General features: G+C 45.3%; 1 long non-coding RNA gene across 1 annotated transcript in view; it reads left to right on the plus strand.

The window, feature by feature from the left end:
• Nucleotides 1-16,511, plus strand: part of LOC137321155 (uncharacterized) — a 224,104-nt gene extending 207,593 nt beyond the window's left edge. Inside the window, exon 6 of the long non-coding RNA XR_010962725.1 lies at nt 16,490-16,511. This is a non-coding gene — a long non-coding RNA (uncharacterized lncRNA). The remainder of the gene's footprint in view (nt 1-16,489) is intronic.
• The last annotated feature ends 1,627 nt before the right edge of the window (nt 16,512-18,138 follow it).

Below are 18,138 nucleotides of genomic sequence, written 5' to 3' on the forward strand. Positions count from 1 at the left end.
GGCTCAGAGTGAGTCGTCAGGTGGTCACAGACATCTATGCGCTCCTTCATGCAGAGCTGCTCCCAGTTGGGCCCGTGGCAGTTGAAGTGACCACTGCCCTCAACTTCTTCACCTCTGGATCCTTTCAGGGCGCTACCGGTGAAATCACCGGGGTCTCTCAGTCGTCTGCCCACAAGTGCATACAACAGGTCACCGATGGTTTGTTTCACAGGGCATCCAACTACGTCAACTTCCCATGGATGACCTCAGCCAGACTGAGAGGGCAGTGGATTTCCACTCTCTGGCTGGCTTCCCATGTGTACAGGTTGCAATTGTTTGCATACACGTAGCAATCCGAGGACCTGCACATGAGCCAGGACTGTTACAGCAACAGAAAGGGATATCACTCCATCAACGCGCAGCTCATTTGTGACCACTGGAAAAGATTCCTTTATGAGTGCGCCAGATTCCAAGGTAGCTGCCATGATTCCTTCATTTTGCAGGAATCCAACATCCCGGCCCTCAATCACCAAACAGATTTAAGGCTGGCTCCTCGGAGACAAGTGATACCCCCTTCACATGTGGCTCATGACACCTATGAGAAACCCCATCAGCGAGGCACAGTGTCAATACAACAACAGTTACATCGCCACCAGGTCTATAATTGAACATGCAATAGGACTGCTCAAGATGCGATTTCGGTGCCTGGATCGGTCTGGGAGAGCCCTTCAGTACACACCAGCAAGAGTGGGTAGAATTATAGTTGTCTGTTGCGCCCTGCACAACATGGCACAACAGAGGGGGTTAGTGGTGGATGAGGCCCCATGCTCTCATCCAGCATCCACATCAGCCATCGACATTGAGGAGGAGGAGGAGGAGGAGGATGGGCAACCCAACGGCAGAGCAGCGGCTCACCTGGCTGCTCGTGAAGCCAGGGAGTCACTAATATTTGACCGTTTTTCATAAGGACATCTGCAAAGTGAGGATAGCCGAGTCTCAGACCACCTGGAATGAGCACCGTCAACACTAGTCCCCCCGCCACCTCCTGCACAAAACAGTCCTACAACTACACATACACCCGTTGTAAACACACCCACTGAGTGGCATCAAGTCTCGGCATTCATGATGAAGCACATGAAAGGGCTCTATCATAAAAGGCACTCAAGAATGGGCAAGACACGGCAGTAGTGGTGAGAATGCTAACATTTAATGTGAATTTAACAAAAATCAAATATAAATGAAAAGCATGACAGTCTGTCAGACACCCCTGTGCATACCCTCCGTGATCACAAAACTTTAGCCTTTCGCTTCCTACTACTTCTACATGGTGCATCCCCTGTGGCTGTAGCGGAGGTAGTGGCAGGTAACTCATGATCATGACCTGACTGTTGAGATGCTTTCGGCCTATGTCCTCTGGGATTTGGAGCCCATGAGGGCCCTGCCAAAGACTGCTCCACCTGCATTTGTGCAGGAGCAGACTTGGCCACCTGGAGAGGAGGCACCATTGCAGGTACTGGTTGAGGGGGCACAGCGGGTTAGATGTGGGAACGCTGTGAGTGGCATCCCCACTTCCATGTCCCCTTTCGCCATCATCCCTCTCCTGGGCCAGGGCCACATCACTCCTACCACCCTGCTGAACAATAGTTGGAGGACACGTGTGATGCCTTGGAAGCCCACTTGTAAAATATCTGTCAGCCTGTTTAAGGCGGCAGAATGTTGTTCACCCTGAGTCCACACGGCCAGTGTCAGGGCCTGAACGGACTCATTTGTGAGCCGTACTTGAAGCTCGATGGAGGCTAGCCTTCTCTCCATTGCAGACATTCCCGCACTGACCTGCGCCACTATTTCAGACATTCCCTCCTGTACCTGTGCCATCATTCCACTAATGCAGGAGTTGGACTCCTCCATCCTCGTCGCTATTGTGAAGAGTGTGCATGGTACCTGTTCCAGTACCTTGCAAATGTGCTGCTGTTCCTCGATCGTTCGCCTTTTAAAGGATGGCCCCCAGGGTTCAGCATCTGCGTCCAGCTGAGCAGAGCCTGGAGAGGAGTGCGCCCACCGAAGCAGACTCTCCACAGCTGTCCCTGCCACCAGTGTCTGCTCGTGCTCACTTGTGTGTGGTGACTCACCAGATGCCAACCCAACTAACTGACTATTAGGATCCACTGAGGTGTGAGTATCTGTGCTGGTGGATGGCTCGCTAAGATTGTGCTCCTCTGAGGAATCGCCCTCTCCCATCACTTCAGTTGCTGAAGGGCCTGGAAGAGAACAGAAGACAATGTTAAGCATCATCACAGATGAGTCATGTTGCGATGAGCATACTGAGGTGTTCAACATGCCAATCATTATTAACATTAATTCATGTATGTGATGAATGTTAAAGTTGTGTCACCAGACGGTTGTGGGGTGCCAGTCTCAGCATCCCTGACGGACAGGCACTCGACAGTGCAGCTGATCTGCAGGGTCTCTTCCTCCGCCTCTTTCAGCACCATTATTTGTTGTGGCCGCCCTCCAGTCCTCGGCCTCCCCTGTGCATTTTGCGCTCTCTCCTCCTACAAGGGGAGAAATTACGGACGTGTGAGTGAGTGAGGGTGAAGTGGTCAGCCGATGAATGCATTGCTTTGGGTGAGGCTGACCATGAAAGAGATACATCAGAGGGTGAATATGAGACAGAGACATCACATTGGATCAGGATTGGGGTGAGTGGGAGTGGGGGGGTTCACAAATGGGGAGGTGAGGAAGTACTCAGGAAGTGCAGGTAAGTTGACGATGAGCCTTAAGTGGGTGTGAGGAGTGATGTGATGGAGTAGGCTTGGCAGTGCAGAATGTGAGGTGGGGGTGAGGGGGGAGATGTGCACCACAGAATGCAGGAGAATCAGTAAGTGTACTCACTTTTGCTGACCTAGTTAGGTCATTGAAACGCTTCCTGCACTGCACCCAAGTGCGTGAGATGTTGCTCCTGCTGGTGACTTCCCCAGCCACCTCGAGCCAGGCCTTCTTGGTCACAGAGGCAGGGCGCTTCCTCCTGTCTCCTGGGTACAATATTTCCCTCCTCCACCTCAAGTGCAGCATCACTAAATCATGGCGCTGGTTTGCCCCTCTGCTGCTCCATTCTGCCTGGTTTTTGTGCAGCAAAAGCCATTGATGCAATGGCCCTTTAAATACAAACACTCCAGCTGACAGCAGGTCATGCAGGTAAACAGTCTGCCCGCTGCGCAGCTTTTAGATGGCAAATCCGGAACCAACGTTAAGGACCATCAATTAAGTCGCGATCGCGTGGGGAAAGGTAAGGATTTATTTTTTGGGTTTCCCATGTGCCCGTTGCCCCCACCTCCTCCCCCCGCTGCCATCCTACCGGCATATTAAAATCATGCCCAATGTATCACTTTGCACTTCTCTGCATTAAATGTCTTCTGCCATGTGTCCGCCCATTTCATCAGCCTGTCTATGTCCTCCTGAAGTCTGTTACTATTCTCCACATTGTTTATTACATTTCCAAGTTTCATGTCATCTGCAAACTTTGAAATTATATCCTGCAAACCCAAGTCCAGATCATTAATGTATAACAAGAGGTGCAGTGGTCATAATACCGATCCCTGGGGGACACCACTGCACACTTCCCTCCAGTCTGAAAAACAACTATTCACCACTACTCGCTGCTTTCTGTCCCTTAGCCAATTTTGTATCCATGCTGCCACTGCCCCGTTAATCCCATGGGCTTTAATTTTGCTAACAAGTCTACTATGTGGTACTTTATCAAAGGCTTTTTGAAAGTTCATATACACAACATCAATCGTACTACCCTCATCAACCCTCCACATTACTTCATCAAAGAACTCAATCAAGTTAGTGAAACACAATTTTCCTTTAATAAATCCGTGCTGACTTTCATTTATTAGCCCATACTTTTCCAAATGCCAATTCACTTTGTCCCGGATTATTGTCTCTCAAAGTTTCCACGCCACCAATATTAGGCTACCTGGTCTGTAATTGCCAGGATTATCCCTCTTCCCTTTTTTGAACAAGGTTGTAACATATGCAATCCTCCAGTCCTCTGGCACTGCCCCAAAATCTAAGGAGGATTGGAAGATTGAGGCCAGAGCCTCTGCAATTTCCACCCTTACTTCCCTCAGTAACCTAGGATGCATCCCATCTGGACTGGGTGACTTTTCTACTTTGAGTACAGCCAATCTTTTAAGAACCTCCTCTTTATCTATTTTTATCCTATCCAATATCGCTACTACCTCCTCCTTTATTGCTACATTGGCAGCATCCTCTTCTCTAGTGAAAACCCATGCAAAGTACCTCAGCCATGCCCTCTGCCTCCACAAAAAGGTCTTTTTTGACCCTAATCGGCCCCACCCTTCCTTTGACTACCCTTTTACTATGTATATGTTTATAAAAGACTTTTGGGTTCCCTTTTATGTTAGCCGTTAATCCATTCTCATACTCTCTCTTTGCCCCTCTTATTCCCTTTTTTTAGATCTCCTCTGTACTTTCTGTATTCAGTTTGTTTCTCTACTGTATTATGAACCTTACATTTATCATAAGCCTCCTTTTTCTGCTTCATTTTAATCTCTATATTTTTAGTCATCCAGGGAGCTCTAGCTTTGGATGCCCTTCCTTTCCCCCTCATGGGAATGTGTCTACTCTGTACCCAAACTATCTCTTCCTTGAAGATAATTTTTGATTCCAATCCACCTGGGCAAAATCCCTTTATAACTCACTGAAATTAGCCTCCTCCAGTTAAGTACTTTACACTTTAGTGTTCCTTGTCCTTTTCCATAACTTTTCTAAACCTAATGATATTATGATCACTGTTCCCCAAATGCTCCCCCACTGAAACATGCTCCACTCACCCCACTTCATTCCCCAGAACTAGATCCAGCACTGTTTCTTTCCTCAATGGGCTGGAAACATATTGATTAAGAAAGTTCTCTTGTACATATGTCAGGAATTCCTCCCCCTCTATGCCCTTTATACTGTTACTATCCCAGTCTATATTTGGATAATTGAAGTCTCCCATTATCACTACTCTATAGTTCTTGCATCTTTCTGTAATTTGCCTGCAAATTTGCTCCTCTATCGCCTTCCTACTATTTGGAGACCTATAGTATACACGCAGCAGTGTAATAGCTCCTCTATTGTTCCTTAATTCTAACCAAATAGATTCTGTCTTTGACCCCCTCAACTACATCATCCCTTTCCAGTGCTATAATAGTTTCTTTGATCAATACTGTCACCACCACCCCCCACTTTCTTTCCTTCCCTATCTTTCCTGAATACCTTGTAGCCAGGAGTATTATGTTCCCATTCCTCCCCTTCTTTGAGCCAAGTCTCTGTTATTGCCATTATATCATAGTCCCACGTGGCGACTTGCGCCTGCAACTCACCAACCTTATTTACCACGCTACGTGCATTTATGCTCTTGCACTCCAAACTCACATTTGCCTATTGTTTGATCCCTCCTATTTTTGAACCATTCTTTACTCTAGTGCCACTTGTCCCTCCCAGTCCTCTGTGCACCTTGTTTCTCCTCTCTAATGTTGCATTCTGGTGCCCATTCCCCAACCAAATTAGTTTCAACCCTCCCCCACTGCTAGTTAACCTCCCCAGGTTATGTGTTTTACTCTCTGCTATAGGCAGAGAAATAAATTCATCACAAAAACCGACAGATGGAAATCTGAAAAAAAAGTAAAAGGTGGAAACACAGAGCAGTTCAGGCAACATCTGTGAAGGGAAGGGTAGTCACTGTTGTTTAGTAAGTAAACACGCAGTCAATCTGCACACAACAAGGTTCCACAAACAGCAATAAAGTAAATGACTGGTTAATCTGCTTTGGTGATTTAAGTTGAGGGATAGATTTTGGCCAGGACACTGGGAGATCTCCCCTGCTCTAAGTGCCGTAGGATCTTTTATGTCCAGCTGAGAGAGCAGGCAAGGTCTCGGTTTCATGTCTCATCTGAAAGATGGCACGTCCAAAATGTAACGTTCCTTCAGCACTGCACTGAAATGTGGGCCTAGATTATGCATTCAGGTTCCGGACTTGAACCCATGACCTTCTGAGTTAGCTGTTGTTTTTTTTCACAACAATCCAGAATATTCCCTGCTCATTCTTTTCAGGTGCCAGCTCACAAACAACCAGATTAATTGAATACAATTTCACATCTTGCCATGGTGGGATTTGACTCATGGACCAAGATTTTTACCTGGAGCTGGGAGGAGAGTGAGGGGGGTAGATTTTTACCAGAGCCGGGAGGAGAGCGAGGGGGGTAGATTTTTACTACACATCTGCGTTACACAATCTGAAGTCCACTATTTAAAGGGCCAATGCTAAAATGGATTTTGGTGGAGAAAGGAAGAAAGAAAGGTATGGATTCCAAGAGAACAAAGGCAGCACCCATGTACTCAGATGCTTCACTTGAAGCACTGCTGAGAACCAGGAGGGAGGTAATTTCCCAAGCAATGGGAGGAAGAAACCTGGTTCTGCCACCAAGGAGACATGGCTGGAGGTGGCAGAAGAGGTGAGCAGCAGGTGCCCAGGTCCTGGCTGCAGTGCAGGAAGTGGTTTAATGACCTAACCAGGCCAGGAAAAGTGAGTACCTTCGCTGATTCACCCACATCCTGTTGTGCATAATACTCCCCCTCACTCTGTCTTGGCGAGCCTACTCCATCACATCACCCCTCACACCCACTTAAGTTTCAGCAGCACCCATCCTTCACTTTCTATGCAACTTCCGCACCTCCCCATTTTTTCACCCACCACTGCCACTCACCCCAATTCTTATGCAATGTGATGCATCTGTCTGATAGTCAGTCCCACCCAATGCACTGCATCCTTCAGGTGAATACGTGACCTTCAGACACTCACAGGTCTGTTCTTTTGCCCCTTGTAGGAGAAGAGAGCACAAAACACAAGGGAGAGGGAGAGGACTGGAGATGGACCTCCACAAATAGTCCAGCTGACAGATGCAAAGGAGGAGGCCATGAAGATAAGTGGGACATCTGCATCGGAGATGGAGAGACTGGGAACCCACATATGCCTGGTGACAGAACTTAAACATCTTTCACACACATGATGACTTTATTTCATCAATGACTGAATTATGAGGAATGTGCGTATGGTGATTGGCAAGATTGTTACTTTGCCATGACTAATTCATTGCGCTTTCTGTTGTCTTCCAGGGCCTTCACACATAGAAGAAGAATGTGTGAGATGGATGACATTGATTTCTCAGGGGACCTCATTACTTCCGAGGGTGCATCGTCACAGGACATACAGCCCATGCACCAGTGACACTTCGATGGGTCCTGTTTGCCAGTTAGTTGGGTTGTCACCTGGTGATTCACAACTCACAAGCGAGCACGAGCAGACATTGGTGGCAGGGGCAGCTGTAGAGAGTCCGCGTCGGAGGGTGCACTCCTTTCCAAGCTCTGCTCAGATGGACACAGATGCTGAACCCTAGGGGCCATCATTGAGAATGAGAATGATTGAGGTACAGCTGCACTTTTGCGAGGTACTGGAAATACACTCTTTACAATAGCGGAGAGGATGGAGGATGGACTGTTGTAACAGGTAAGAGCGAGAACGTCTGCCATGGAGAGACTGGCCGCCTCCGTGGACCTTCAAGCATGGCTCTCAAACATGTATATGCAGGCCATGACCATGGCTGTGCAGGAGCTATCTGCCGCCTTCAACAGCATGACAGATACCCTACAACACGTCACAGATGTGCACCAAGCTGCTGTCCAGCAGAGCGGTGTGATTGACGTAATGCTGGCCCGGCTGAGGGATAATGGTGAAAGGGGACATGGAAGTTGGAACTCTGCTCAAAACGCTCCCGAATCTCACCCGTTGCACCCCTCCCACCCCACAACCAGTTCCCGAAACGCTGCCCCGTCGCCCGATGGCCAAAGTGCAGGTGGAGCATTGTTTGACGTGGCCCTCAGGGGCTCCAAAACCCAGAGATCGAAGGCCAAGAGCATCTCAGCAGTCAAAGCAAGGATCTGGGCAGCCTGCCTCTACCTCTGCTGAAGCCACAGGGGCTGCACCACGTAGAAAGAGTAGGAAGCGTAAGTTCAAGCAATTGTCATTCACCAAGGGTAGGCATATGAAGATATGTTATGTTGTTAAGTTTCCTTTTTTTAATATTGGCACATTAAATGTATTGATCAGTACCACTTCCACGTCTTGGCCATTATTGCGTCCCGAGTGTTAACGCACCTTTCATTTGTTTCATGACGAATACCAATACATGACGGTACCCTTTGGGCGGATGTGAATTGGGTGAATGCGAGATTGAAGGACTGTTTTGTGCAAAGTGGGTAGGAGGGTTGGTGGTGATGGTGATGGCGGTGGTTATGCCGGTCGCCCTGAGTACCTCAATGTCTCTCTTTTGCCACTGTTATTAAGAGAACCTGTGAGAGATGTGGGCTTCCGTGGCAGCCCAGGCAGCAATGTGCACAGATGGTCTGGCGATGGGTTCCCCATCTTCATATTGCTCCTCCTTTTCCTCCTCCTCGTTCTCCTCCTCGGGCTCCTCATCCTCTCCCTCTTCTTCAATGCTGTCGCCAACAGAAGATGATTGACGAGCGCCTTCGTCCTCCTCCACCTCTAAACCTCTCTGCTGCGCTATGTCGTGCAGAACGCAGCACACCACAATTATTCCGGAGACCCACACTGGTGAGTACTGAAGGGAGCCTCCAGACTTATCCAGGCACCTGAAGCGCATCTTCAACATGCCGATGGCTTGTTCCGTGACACATTTGGTGGTCATGTGGCTCTGGTTGTATCACTCTTGTGCCTCGTTGGTGGGGTAGCTCACAGGAGTCACGAGCCAAGTTTGGAGGGTATCCCTTGTCTCCAACGAGCCAGCCCTTAAGTCTGTCTCCTGTCTGGAATGTTGGACTGGCTCAAAATGAACGCATAATAGCAGCTACCCGGGAATCTGGCACTCACCGGATCTCTTCTTGTGGTCGCACACCAGCTGTGCATTGATGGAGTGAAAGCCCTTTTGGTTTATGAAGATTCCTGGCTCATGTGGTGGTCTTCGGATTGCCACGTGTGTGCATTCAATTGTGCCCTGCATCCGTGGAAAGCCAGTCAGAGAGGTGAAACCCACTGCCCGCTCATTCTGGCTGCTGTCCTCATGGGGAAGTTCACGTAATCGGATGCCCTGCTGAACAACCCATCCGTCATCTGCCTTATATACTTATGTGCAGATGATTGACACACCCTGAAGATGTCACCGGTGACGCCCTGGAAGGATCCAGAGGCAAAGAAATTGAGGGCAGTGGTTACTTTTACTGCGACAGACAATGTGCAGTTACCAGGTCCAGTTGGGAGCAGCTTTTCCTCAAGGAGGCTGCAGATGTGTGCGAACAATTGTTACTCAATCTGAGCCTGCGTAGGCACTGCTCCTCAGAAAGGTCCAGGAAGCTCAGCCTCTGCCTGTAGACCCTCACACATGGGTAATGCCTCCTGTGACCTCGGCCCCTCTGTTGCTCTCCTCTCTGCTGTTCTCCAGAATGTTGTTGCGCACATTTCTCTTGTGCGCCTGCAGATCCCAACACAGCACGACGTGGCTGCCCTCAGATGTCTTCTGGAATACATCCACTGTGCCCCCCCTCCATCTTGATGTTATCAGTTTGAGAGGCTCCAAAGTTTTGCTAAAGATGCCTCAACTCAAGAACTCTCAGCCAAACGTTTGCCTCAAAGAACTGAGAGACCAGCTGCAATATCTGAGCTTTTATTGAGATGTGATAATCACAGGTTTAAAAGCCCAAATCAACTTCGGCTGAATCTCGCCTCCAATTCACTGGTGAAATTCAGAAGCCCCGGGAAACCCGTGCAGGAGATATTAAATTTGTTTCTGTTTAAGAATCAATTAAAAAATACCTAGCTGTACTACCTCAGCAATCTTAATTGACATGCTAAGTACCCGCCTGTTGGCAGTAATTGGGGACGCGACTTCCGGGTTGTGGCTGCACAGCGCATTTAACTGCACCCAGGTTAAACCCAGAAGTGGGCGTGTGGGAGCTGGGTTGCGGTCGCGCTACAAGAATCAAGGATTTTCACTACCCACCCGTCCCTAACCCACCTGTTCTTGGGGATTAAAATTGCACCAAATGACTTCTGGATTTCTTGTCCATTTCCATATCCATATCCATTCTACGCGACTGTTTCATGGGCTGCAGCGGCTGAAGTGAATAAAGTGTTTCTTTTTGTGGTAGACTGCATTCATAATTATTATTGCATTCAGATTAAAATGAAAAATTATGCTTCATGGACCAATGGTTGGAATAATGAGCGTGCAGACAAGTACAGAAATTGGAAAGCGAAAATGTATTAAAAAGTAACCAAACACAAGGTGGTAGAAAGAAAGTACGAGCATTTATATAGCACCTTTCATGACCTCAGGAAGTTCCAAAGCGCTTTACAGCCAATTAAATATTTTTGAAGTGCAGTCATTGTTGTAATGTAGAAAATGCAGCACCAAGTTGTGCATAGAAAGGCCCCCCAATCAGCAATGTGATAATGACCAGATAATCTGTTTTAGATGTTGGTTGAGGGATAAATTATCAATGCCGGACACACAGCATCATGAACATGGATGCAGTGCAGGAAGAAGTTCAATGCTTCAACATGAGTGGTCAAGGTGAGTGAGGTCAGCTGTCAAGTGGCTTCTCCTACCAACTGCACCACACACTACACCCCCCCATCACCCACATACCAACAAACTCTTTCCATCAGTACTCAACTCTTCCAACCAGATGCTTCCTCTCACCCTTACACATTACCACTGTTTCAAGCCGCCCACCCACACTCACAGGCCACACACACTGGCAGCTATTCAACCATGACAGACACATCATCCACACGTCCCGCTTTCTTGCAGGAGAAGGTGGCGCATATCAAGAGGCAGCAAGTGGCAGTGGCATTTAGCCCCTCGAGCCTGTTCCACCATTCAATGAGATTATGGTGGACCTGTGACCTAACTCCATATATCCAACTTAGCCCCATATCCCTTAATACCCTTGGTTCACAGAAATCTATCAATCTCAGATTTAACATTCACGAGTGGGCTAGCATTAACTGCCGTCTGCAGAAGAGTGTTCCAAATGTCTCCCACCCTTTGCTTGTAGAAGCATTTCCTAACTTCACTCCTGCACGTCCTGTCTCTAAATGTTAGGCTATGTCCCCACGTCCTAGTATTCAAGTCTAGGAGAACTCCAAAAACAGTTACAAATGTTTCGGCAACCAGAAGCAATAATCCAGCCACGAACCTGTAAATCCTGTATGGTCCCTTTAAATAGCGCCGGTGGGTGGTCCTCCAGGGACACTCTAAGACACGTTCAGATGATCGGGGTTAAGACTCTGCATTGAATTGAGTGTTAAGTCCCAAAATGGTGTCTATCACTTTAAATCAGTGTTGCATGCTGATTGAAGCCATTTTCTTCCTACTTTACATGATTCCAGCGTTCGTTATTTGCGCCTGCGTTATCTCCTATACCAAGATGGCGTCCGGCGCATGTCAGGCTGGAAACGTGTGTGCGCATCCAAGACGCCATCTTGGATGTTGGAGAAGCCGTGTACCGCTGAAATAATGGGCGCTACACGGCCCAATTTAGCGCCCATAGATTGGTGCCGTGAGTCGGATTCTGAGTTTAAAAGGAGTTTATTTTGTTTCAGACAACGTCAGTGATAGAATAAAGTTCAGGATGTTGCAGCCCACGTAGATCCACTAAAGGTATTTCAGCAAAAATTGTATGAGTTAGTTGGAAAAAAAATCTCAAACAGAAGCAAGTCAAAGCAGTGTGGATTTTAACATTACAGTTCCAAGTACAGAAAGGAAAAAGAAAGGCTCCAGAACAACAATTAAGGGAGTCAAAAGAGATGATAAGCTTGGGAAGCTTATCAAAGAAGTGGAGTCTGCCTAACTCCCAAGGGGGGAGGAACAATTTGGGGGCTTAAAGCAGCAGGTGGGTGCACGATTTGGCTCGAGCAGCTAAAATTGGAAAAGAAACTCACAGATAGCAGACAAAGGTGGTCTGGCTATTAGCAACTTTACTTAAAGTTCGAAAGGAAAAAGAAAAAAATGAGAAACTGCTGCTGAAACAGTTAGTAATGGAAGCACAGGAAAATGAAATCCTGCAACTTAAAGATAAGATTAACTGCTACCAATTGCTGGAGCAGCTTGCTCAGATGTATTTAAAATTTCTGTACAAAGGGACCTCAAAATTGAGGTTGAGATATTCAGCGAACAGGAAAAATGCGAGAGGTGTAAATATGCTCTAAAATGATGCAGAATGGGAGTTGCAGGGTTGAGACCAGAAATGAGTGAAGCTGCAATAGGGGTTCAAGATGGTGAACCGAGTAATTTACTGGGACTTTCGACTGGTTTCCCAGTGCCCCCTTCCCCCTCTACTCTATGTCATTACACCCATCCCATATACCAACGGAGAAGAGAGGAAGAAATTGTGCAGGAGGACGAGGAGTTAATATCAGTCCTTTCACAGTAGACAGAGGCTGTAAAGGAATTATGCAGGAATGTTTTGGTTAGATAGGCCAAATGTAACAAAAGATTTAGGAAAAAGAGAGATATCAAAAGCTCACAAGGCTATGGCCTGGACCTTCATCACACCAGGCTTGGGTGAGGACGTGGACTGTGAGCTTGAGGTTTTGAATCTGTACTGAACGGGATTAAGTAGAAAACATCAGAAATTGAAAATTGGTCTGAGAGAAAAAGGATAAATTAGTCCATGATGGAATAAGGGAGAAAGGGAAAGATTCTGTCCCTGTTGTACTGTTAAAAGGCTAGAGAGTTTATTTCTTTTGTTTTCATATACTGTTTCTTTAAAAGTCTGTGTGAATGGTTGTTTTGTTGCTGTTGGCTGCAGATGGCTACGCCCTGTTTTTTTTTACAGCTTGTTCAGTGTTAATCTTTTCGTAAGCCTTAGCTTAGTTAACATTGAAAGTGAAACGAGTGTTTTAAATGTTTGTTTAGCTGTAAAAGTTAATGTTTTCCTCAGTTATATTTAGTAATGTTACAGTCGCCTGAGAAGCGAGAAGGCATGCTATAGAAAATTACAAGAGGAAGATGACTGGGTATTTGTAAGCACGTGCACGTCCAGATATCTATACATACATGTATTATTTTTGAGATATTGAGTCCTTCTGTTTTTGGGTTTGAACTAAATTGGGGTAATTAATGCTAGCTGACCTGAGTTTACAGACCGAGGGTCTGATCAAATTATAAAACTGGTTTTCTGTGGGTGGCCACTAGTTATTTAAACTACGTGAATATTCCTTGGGCTCGCAACCTGGGATTATCGTATAAAATTCGGCACTTTCTGAGTTCGTAACACCTTACAGGGATCAATATTTTTAAAGTGGACAAGAAAAAGTAAGGATTGAATGATTGTATGTGATTGAGGTACGTGGAGTTGTTATATTGAGCAGCGGAGAACGTGAATACAGTAAACTTAGAACCATAGAAAGTTACGGCACAGAAGGAGGCCATTCGGCCCATCATGTCCATGCTGGCCGAAAAAGAGCTATCCAGCTTAACCCCACTTTCCACACTTGGTCCGTAACCCTGTAGGTTACGGTACTTCAAGCGCACATCCGAGTACTTTTTAAATGAGCTGAGGGTTTCTGCCTCTACCACCCTTTCAGGCAGTGAATTCCAGACCCCCACCACCCTCTGGGTGAAAAAAATTCTCCTCAGCTCCCATCTAATCCTTCTACCAATTACTTTAAATCTATATCTCCTGGTCACTGACCCCTCTGCTAAGGGAAATAGGTCCTCCCTATCCACTCTATCTAGTCCAGTCATAATTTTATATACCTCAAATAAATCTCCCCTCAGCCTCCTCTGTTCCAAAGAAAACAACCCCAGCCTATCCAATCTTTTCTCGTAGCTAAAATTCTCCAGCCCAAGCAACTTCCTCATAAATCTCCTCTGCACCCTCTCTAGTGCAATCACATCTTTCCTGTAATGTGATGACCACAACTGTATGCAGTACTCAAGCTGTGGCCTAAACAATGTTTTATACAGTTCTAGCATAACATCCCTGCTTTTATATTTTATGCCTCAGCAAATAATGGAAAGTATCCCGTATTCCTTTTTAACCACCTTATCTCCCTGTCCTGCTACCTTCAGGGATCCGTGGACATGCAATCCAAGGTCCCTTTGTTCCTCTACAACTCTCAGTATCCTCCCATTTATTGTGTACTCCCTTGTCTTGTTTGCCCTCCCCAAATGCATTACCTCACACTTCTTCAGATTGAATTCCATTTGCCTCTTTTCTGCCCACCTGACCAGTCCATCGATATCTTCCTGCAGTCTATAGCTTTCCTCCTCACCGTCAACCACACGCCAATTTTTGTATCATCTGCAAGCTTCTTGATCAAGCCCCCCACATTCAAGTCCAAATCATTAATATATACCACAAAAAGCAAGGGACCTAGTACTGAGCCTTGCGGACACCACTGGAAACAGCCTTCCAGTCGCAAAAGCATCCGTTAACCCTTTGCTTCCAGCCACTGAGCCAATTTTGGATCCAACTAGTCACTTTGCCGTGGATCCCATGGGCTTGTACTTTTTTGACCAGTCTGCCATGTGGGACCTTGTCAAAAGCCTTGCTAAAATCCACTACATCAAATGCGTTACCCTCATCGACCCTCCTTGTTACCTGCCCAAAAAATTCAATCAAGTTAGTCAGACACGACCTTCTCTTAACAAACCCATGCTGACTGTCCTTGATTAACCCATGCCTTTCTAAATGACGATGTATGCTGTCCCTCAGAATCGATTCCAATAATTTGCCCACCACCGAGGTTAGACTGACTGGCCTATAATTACTCAATCTATCTCTTTCTCCTTTTTTAAACAACGGTACAATGTTAACACTGTCACTTGTGGTGCTGTTGCTTAAGATAGCAATGTTTGAAAATTGGTTATATATTTTAAATTAAAATGTGTACTCTAGGTATATATACACTGAAATTTGTTTGGCAGAGTTGTTGAGCATTTGATTGGGAATATCATACCTGTGACTTTAGGTATTAGGATCTTTGTGCAAGTTTGTTTGGAGAATTATTATACAATCACAGGACTATGTCCTATTTTTTGTTGAGATTTAATGTCTAATTCAATTCCCAAATTGAAAAGAAGGCAAAGACTTTTAAATTTAGTTGCAATCTGCTTCCGTCTGGAGCTGCTGTGATGAAATGGCCTCTGCCTTTTTTTTTTAAGTGAGTGCTGTAGAAAAGTATTAAAATCATGTTGCCTTTGCACAGAGTTACCTCCACATTTGGGACGACTTTGACCTGGTGGGTCTACAGCTGTCCAATAGGGGAAATCAGTTGGTAGCAAAGTACAGAGCATGCAAGATGACAGACAGTTGACACGTTAGACCAAGATTATGTAGGGTGTTCTGAATAAAGTCTCCAAATAACAGAGGCAGAGGAAATAATTCTTTGTGTTTTCTCCACGGAGGAAGCGAAATGGATGATGTGCATGTTATTTAGTACAGGGGATTTAGAAATTGTAAAATATTCTATAAGGAAGTAAAGTCCAATTTACGGTGCTGTGGTAAATGCCCACAAGAGACATGGAGATAAAATGGGAATGGGAGGTAGAGAGTGATTGATAACATAACAGGGGTAGAAACTAGCCCAGTGGAGAGCATCTTTAGGACAAGACAATTACAGTGGACACGGTGGGATGGATAGGTGTGATAACGGGGGTATTCAGAACAGGACTGTCAATTGGGAATCGGTAAATGTTGACACTATAAAGAAGCACATGCATCATAATGAACATACGCAGTCCAAACTGGTCGATGCATCAACCATTTGTATGGCATATGGGCTTTCGGCTATTGATCAAACACGGATATTTCTGATGCGAGGTGAAGTCCCAGATATTGCAAAGGACTACAACCTTGTTTGGTGGTATTCTAAGGGAAATGGTGAAACAAATGTGAGGGTTGAAGTTCTACCTATATCAACAATCTGGGGTACACTACTATTCACTCAATGGGTCAAGTTAGGATCATTTACCCTATCCTTATCCGTCATGTATTACTACCCATGTATTTACTGAATTGGCAGAATAACATTCTGTGGGCTATTTAGAGGAAGAAGTGTATAAGCAAAGGGTAAATTTGCCCAAGTTGATGGTGTATGACAGAAAAACTACATCATGGGAGGAGCCCAATTTGGATTTTTGTGTCAAACTGGAGAACCAATGCCTATGCTGATGTGATATTTCAATTGTAAACAATTTTACAACACCAAGTTATAGTCCAGCAATTTTATTTTAAATTCACAAGCTTTCGGAGGCTTCCTCCTTCCTCAGGTGAACGTTGTTGGAAATGAAATCCTCGAAATGAAATCGGATTTATAAATCACAGAACGAGGATTTGGTGCGAAAATGGCATCTCGTGAGTCCGACTCACCATTCAAATGTATTGAACGGCGTGAAATTCTTGTACTTACTAGGTAGATACTAAATAAAGTCGCCAAGAAAAGTTACATCACGTCATTTCAAGTCTGAGTACTCTTTCAATGGCATGGTAAGTCTTAATTACCGCCAAACAACCTCTCTGGCACTGAAAATTAACTTTAATAAATGTGAAGTCTCATTCGTTCAGATTTTAATTATTGTTGGACATTAAAAAAATTGCAACTACATACTGTCCAACAATAATTAAAATGTAACTACATTTTTTCGTAACTTTTTTTTTCTGTCTCTTTTATCTGTGTTTCTTAATTCAATCTTTCTTTCCCTTTCTTTATTTCACTTTTTGTCCCTGAATTGACATTGAATTCACTATTCTAACTTACATTTTCTAGTTCAGACTCTATGCTGTTATTAACTGTTATTAACAATGCTTCAATCTGATAGTTTAAGGGGACACATAATTGCTTGCCCTGTCCACACAGGTTCCAAATGCCCTGGAGAGGTCGCCGTGCCGAATGGATCTCTAATTTCCAGGAATTTGCGGTGCAAAAGCTCATAGAAAGTCTATGGGCAAGTGCAAGTCCAACGAATGGCTGGTGGCGTTCGTTCGCCGATCGTAGCAAAATCTAGCTCAATATGTTACACGCGAGGTGACTAGTATGCGGAATGCATAATAAAGACGTACTGAAGAACAGGCTCAGACATGCTCAGTCATGTTAACAACTTGACTACATGAAATGGTTAATGTGGCTCAGGAGAGTGAGATGACTACTGATTGGAACTTCTTAATCAAGGCACTGACACATGCTCCATAAAGAAACCGACTTTTTACATTCAAATTAATGCAACAATCAGGATAGAGTTTAGCACACGGATACTTAGCAGAGGGGTTGAAATTAAATTAGAGAGAGACATAGAATTTGAGGAAAATAATGTTTAATTATCCACCGGATGGATAATGGTAAAAAGTACGATGGGGGATGTGTTTACCACAAAAGGAGGGGAGCAAGGTTGTGTAGGTGTGATGGGAGTACCTACATGTAGCTTTACTTTGGATGAAGAATTCCCCAATTGTACTGTACAAACTGGAACAGTGCAGCCAGCAACATGCCAATACAGCCTACCTCGAAAGAGGAAGATACTGTGAGACAATCAATGCAAAACAATCAACATGACCCCACAGGCTGAAGCTCTCAGGGCAGTGGTAGAATTTAGCCATCCCTCCACAGTCATTGAGTCTTAAGTCTATCATACATTGAACTAGCACCTCACAAAAATATTTTTTGTAAGTCAGCAACAAGAAAATAAGGAGATGGAAAATTCTATTGACAGACTGGGAAATCATGAATGGTGGGAGGTTGTCAACATTGGCAGGATGTGACTAGTGGAGTTCCGCAGGTATATGGAGTTAGATCACAGATCAGCCGTGATCTTATCAAATGGCAGAGCAGGCACGAGGGGCTGAATGGCCTACTCCTGTTCCTATGTTCCTATAATACTTAGATCATAAGCAGCAGGAAAATGAACGTGTAGAGAACCGCATGAAAACCCTAGACGACCATGAATGGTGGGAAATTGGGTATAATGTGGGACAGCATCCATGGGTTAGAATCATGTCAATGTCATTTGTCATTGTATAATGTCTGTTAGTTATGATCATCCTAATATTGATATGCATAATCAAATG

The sequence above is a fragment of the Heptranchias perlo genome, chromosome 4 (assembly GCF_035084215.1).
Source record: "Heptranchias perlo isolate sHepPer1 chromosome 4, sHepPer1.hap1, whole genome shotgun sequence".
In the NCBI taxonomy this organism is placed as follows: Eukaryota; Metazoa; Chordata; class Chondrichthyes; order Hexanchiformes; family Hexanchidae; genus Heptranchias; species Heptranchias perlo.